The sequence below is a fragment of the Chrysochloris asiatica genome, unplaced genomic scaffold (assembly GCF_000296735.1).
Source record: "Chrysochloris asiatica unplaced genomic scaffold, ChrAsi1.0 scaffold00314, whole genome shotgun sequence".
NCBI lineage: Eukaryota > Metazoa > Chordata > Mammalia > Afrosoricida > Chrysochloridae > Chrysochloris > Chrysochloris asiatica.
Window position 1 is genome coordinate 232,346 of NW_006408832.1, and position 6,000 is coordinate 238,345.

Below are 6,000 nucleotides of genomic sequence, written 5' to 3' on the forward strand. Positions count from 1 at the left end.
GGCCAGCAGTTCGAAACTACCAACTACCAGCTGCTTCGCAGGAGAAAGATGAGGCGTTCTGCTCCCGTAAAGATTTACAGCCTCAGAAACCCTGTACAGGGTCGCTATGGGTCAGATCCAACTCCACGGAATATAACAACAACAACAACAAACACAATATGTAACAAAGTATTTGCCCTTTCAATGTGCTTCACAGGTACAATCTTGTGGCATTGATCATGTTCATTCTCTTGTGCTTTCTCACCCTTATCCATTCCCAAATTTTCCATCACCTCCTACACCCTCTCCACCCTCTGCCCGCCCATCCCTGGTAACCACTAATAACCTTGGGTCTGTAGCCACTTGCCTCATCTAGAGTCTTCATACCGGCTGAACCATCGCTTTACACCCACGAAGATGGTGATGATAAAAAAGCAGAAAACAGACGAGTGTTGGCGAGGATGTACAGCCATTGTTGTTGATGGGAAAGCCTCAAAACGTTAACCACAGAAATGGCACCCCACTCGGCTATTCCCTCCTAGGTCTTTATCCGAGAGAAGCGAAAGCAGGAATGCCGCTGTTCCCGGCAACGCTATTGGTCCCAATAAACCAAAGGTGGAACCGGATGGATGGGCAAAGGTGACCGGACGTGCAGTGGAGTGTCACTGAGCCTGAAAGAGATGGTGCAACGGCACGGATAGACCTGGGAACCGTGCTGACAGAAAGGAATCAGTCTGACCCCATGTCCCCGTGTCCACAGCACACTTTCTGTCAGCTGCTGAGCACCCCACCCCCAACTGCTGGGGATCCTAGCCCTGTGGACACCTAGAGTGTTCTGCCATGCCTCAGGTTGTTGTGAGTCAGAACCGACTCCACGGCCCCTAACAACCACAACCACACAGCGTGTGGAGAGTGTCAGTGAATGCTAGTAGGGAGATGTAACCCCTTTTCAGGGCTCCCAAGACGAGGCCCCGCAGGCATTGCTGGCAGAATGCAGCAACTGAAGGTGTCCCCCATGTGGTGGAGCAGGACTGAGCTCCTAGGGTTTTCAGCGGCTGACTTTTCAGGAGAAGCTCACCTAGTGGCTCAGCAGTTAACACTCAGGTGCTGGCCAAAAGGTCGGCAGTACGAAGCCACCAGCAGCCCCTCGGGAGGAGATGAGGCAGTCTGCTCTGTAAAGACTGCCAGTCTTAGAGACCCCTGGAGCTGTTCTCCCCAGTCCTGCAGGGTCGCTATGAGTCGGAATGAAACCTACCCAGAACCAGCAGTAAGTTTGGTTGGAGGCTTGATTGCCAGGGTGTTAAGGATTGAACTATATCCCCCAAAAGCATGTGTTAGGTCAAGGGAGAAGAGCACAAGTGGAATGCAGGACCTTATCCAGAGAAGAAGTGACACCAGAGATCGAGGCAGAGATGGGGACATGGAGAGAGGGAGCAGCTGAGGACTCGGGACTCAGGGAAAGAGAAAGGCTGTGTGCTGGCAGCCAGGAGGCAGGCTTACAGAATGTGATCTTTGGTGGTTTAAATGATTATATATTCCTGAGTGTTTTTGTATACATCCCCCAAAAAATAAAACAGGGAATAGAAGCAAATACTGTTGAATGATGATGCATGAAGAAGATTGTAAACATCACAATGAAACAAGTGTAAAACCAATGTTCTCCCATGTAAACTATCCCTCAATTCACAATAAAAACTTAAAAAACAAAAAGACATGTGTTCAGACCCTAACTCCTATACTCCAATATGCAGTGTAATCGCAACTGGAAATAAGTTTTTCTTTGTTATGTCACGATATAAAAGGAGCAGATTAGGAACAGAAGCAAAGACAAATGAAGGAAGATAAGAAAGCCCTTGTGGTAGATACCACATGGAGATCTCTGAGGAATGCCAAGAAGCTAAGACAAGCAGTAAGAGAAATTCTTCACCTACAGCCAGCACCTGGAACTTGACGTCGAACCTCCTAAATTGTGAGAAACCAATTTCTGTTCATGGATGCCAGCCCCTTGTGATATCACTAGATAACAGAGACACAAGCCTTTTTTTGAAGGCACCTCTGTTGTTGTTGTTGTTGTTGTTGTTGTTGTTGTTGTTATGTGTCATTGAGTCAGTTCTGACCCATAACAATGCTGTATAGCATTTCCAAGGAGTGGTTGGTGAGCTCCAACCACAGACCTTGTGGTTCAAACTGCTTTGCAGTCCAGCACATTAGCACAGTGTGGCACCTTGGGATGAGCTCAAACCTCCAGTCAGCAGCCAAGAGCTTAAACATTTGCACCACCAGAAATCCCTTCAGTTGCTTCTAAATGCACACACTGGCAGGAGGGCAGCGTTGTCTAGGGGACCCTTGAACAGTGGGAGATGCCAGTCTGGGGTATTCATACATGATGTCTCTTTTAAAATGACATTTCTACTCTGACTTCATGAGGTTAAAAACAAAGATTTGGGTGTAAATTACACACTTTTAAAGTGAGGAGAGAGCCTGGATGGAGGAAGCGGGTGGGTAGAAGCCATGATGAGTAGTCGGATTAGCTAGGAATCTATCTGAAGACAAACCAAGCACGGGCTGCTTGGCTCCCTGACCTCAGAATCCTGCTCAGCATGATGGACAAACAGAGGAAACATAACCAACAGGCATTCTTTCATTTTGCTTTTTCACTTAAAAATGATGGTTGTTGCCTTTTGCTCTTTTGAAAAGATCCTTTTCTTTACCAAAAAGAACAAAATTAGAAAACACAGAGAAGACAAAAGAACATTATGTGTGGTGTTCCAGCAAGTCCTGTGGAAAACTCCACCGGATCTCGGGAGGGACTGGAAGGAAAACGTCGCCAAATGCTCCCAACAGCTGGAAGGGTCTCAAAGACCATGCCTGGCCAAGGCTGGGAAAGACTCTAGCAAATCCTTCAGGAGTAGCCAGTGCAGCTGCAAAGTTCAAATCAGACACTGGAAAGTACAGTTAAGGAACCCTGGTGGCACAGAGTTGAAGTGCTTGGCTGCTAACTGAAAAGTTGGTGGTTTGAGCCCCTCTGAGGGGTAAGAAGTAGTCTGCTCCCACAAAGTTTCAGTCTCAGAAGCCTAAGGAAAGGTTCTACTTTGCCCACTATTCTGCCATTCTTCTGGTTGCTAAGTGCCCTTCAGTTTCCATTCATAGCAACCTGTATAGGGTTTCCAAGGAGTGGCTGGTTGGAGGTTCGAACTCCCTGTGTGGTCGAGTGCTTAGCCTACAGCACCACACCAGGACTCCAGAGTCTCTATGAATTGGAATTGACGTGGTGGAAGTGAGTTTGGTGTCTTGGGTGACTGGAGCAATGGTCAAGTGCTCAGCTCCAAACCACAACGTGGGCAACTTGAACCCACCCAGTGGACTCGGGATGTGGGCTGTAGGGTGAACACGGGACTTCAAACCACAATGTCAGCTGTTCAAAGTCATCAGCTGCTCCTCGGGAACCCTGTACAGTGTCGCTATGAGTCAGAACAGACTTCTTGTTGTTAAATGCCTTGGAGTCGGTTCCGATTCATGGCGACCCTGTACAGGGTTTCCAAGTCTATAAATCTTCATGGCAGTAGAAAGCCTCATCTTTCTCCCACGGAACAGCTGGTAGTTTCGAACTGTCGATCTTGAGTTTAGCAGCCCGATTTGTAATCACTTTTTTTTTATTGTGATTGTGAAGTGCCGTCGAGTCGATTCCGACCCATAGCGACCCTGTAATCACTAGATGGCACTTAATAACTTAGCCGCGGGTTCCCTGGAGAACGACATGATGATCCCCTTCCATAAAGATTGTTGTTATTAGGTGCCGTCAAGTGTGTTCTGACACACAGTGACCCCGTGCACAACAGAACGAAACACTGCCCAGTCCTGTGCCAACCTCACAATTGTTAAGCTTGAGCCCATTGTCGCTTCCATGTCAGTCCATCTCATTCGGGGTCATCTTCTTTCTTACTGACCCTCCACTTTACCAAGCATGATAGCCTTCTCCAGGGACTGGTCCCTCCTGATAACATGTCTACAGTACTGTGGACATTACAGCCCAGGGCAATCCATGGGGCAGCTCTAATCCATCTCATACAACGTCCATCCACCGTGGGCTGAGCCTGACTGGACAGAAAATGCCTCCAAGTGCCATGTGTCCAACCACCTGCTGAGGGTCTCTAAGAACGCAAACCTTCATCAAGGCACACAGCCGCACTTGCTCCCTCGGAATTTGAACTGTGAACTGTGGTTTAGCAGCCCAATGCTTAACTCCGTGAAAAAGAAGAAGACTCCCCCTCCCCAGTGAGATGCATTGGCCCTGTGGCTGCAATAGTCCAAACGTAGAAATGGTGAGGCCGGAGCAGCCTGGGCCAGGACTCCTCCTGATGTACATCGGGTAGCTCTGAAATTTAAGAAGGGGTCCATACTGAATAGTTCTCCTCTTATCTAGACGGGTCTGGTGAAAGGAGATGGAATACGATTCTTATGATCAACAGAGAGTAACTGTTATCATGACTAATTGTGATTGTCACAACTGTAAAGGTAGATGTTTTGTAATAAATAGGGGGAGTAGTTCATCTTACAGTCCAGGAACAGAGGACCCTAGGACCATCAAGGGAAGTAACATGAGCAGAATGTGGGACCCTATCCAGAGAAGCAGCAACAACACGAGGCAGAGATGAAGACATGGAGAGAGGGAGCAGCTGAGGACTCTAGACTCATGGAAAGAGAGGGACTGGGTGCTGGCAGCCAGGAGGCAGGCTTGCAGAATGTGCCCTTGGGTTGTTTAAATGATTCCTGAGTGTTTCTGTGTACATCTCCCCCCGCTCCACCACCAAAAAAAAAAAAAAAAACCAGAGGGAATAGACGCAAATGCTATTGAATGATGATGCAAAGAGGAAATTGTAATCATTGCAATAAAACTATGAATGTAAAATTGATGTTCCCCCATGTAAATTATCACTCAGTTCACAATGAAAACTTTTTTATAAAGAAGAAGAAGAAATGGTGGATAAAGCAGTGGAGGACACAGACCACCGAGCCTGTGGCTACCCTGGTCCAGGCCTCCGGGAGCCCACGTCAGGCCAGAGGGGTGGTGCCCAGCCCTGCTGATGTGGGTGCCCCCAGAGCTGGGCAGGATGGACAAGAGTGTGTGTGCTGCATGGCACTCACCCACCTGCCCTCGTCCCCACTTGTCTCAAACTCGAGGCCAACCTTCCCCAAGAGCCTGGCCCCAGACAGAGGAACTGTCCCCGAAGCTGGCCAGCGCTGGGCCACATCACTGTAAAAAGGTCTTGTGCAGCAGATTTGCCTAATGCAATATACATCGTTGGCTTTCTTGACTGCTGCTTCCATGAGAGTTGGTTGTGGATCGGAGTCAAATGAAGTCTATGACAACTTTTCTCCATTTATCATGAGGCTTGCTCCAGTGGTGAGGGGTTTTTGCAATTCATACTGAAGTTTGTAGTCTTTGATCTGCATCAGTAAGTATTTTCAGCCCTCTTCATTTTCAGCAAGCAAGGTTGTATCATCGGCATATCGCAGGTTGTTAATGAGTCTTCCTCCAAGCCTGATGCCACACTCTTCTTCATATGATCCCAATTCTTGGATTATCTATCTGCTCAGCATACAGAATGAATAAGCATGGTGAAAGCATATAGCCCTAATGCCCACCTTTCCTGATTCTAAACCATTCCGTTCAATCTACAGCAGAGGACAAACCCAAAGGGTAAGTCTGCCCCCTGGGTCTCCGCACAGTCCCCTCAAACGAGGACTCAGAAAGGACCAGAGAGTGAGTCCTTATCCACCACAAATCAGAGAGCAGGCGGGTTTGGCTCCACTGCAGCATCTGATAAAATGGCATGGGGGACAGTCCCTGTAAGTGTCCTGGGGGAGGACACACTCAGTGGATGTCCCTGTAAGTGTCCTGGGGGGAGGACATGCTCAGTGGACATCCCTGTAAGTGTCCTGGGGGGAGGACATGCTCAGTGAGAGTCCCTGTAAGTGTCCTGGGGGGAGGACATGCTCAGTGAGAGTCCCTGTAAGTGT

At 48.3% G+C, this 6,000-nt stretch overlaps 1 protein-coding gene across 1 annotated transcript in view; it reads right to left on the reverse strand.

Moving 5' to 3' along the window:
- The window catches only part of LOC102831835, a 28,779-nt gene that overhangs the window by 22,051 nt on the left and 728 nt on the right, over positions 1–6,000 (reverse strand). The window lies entirely within an intron of this gene.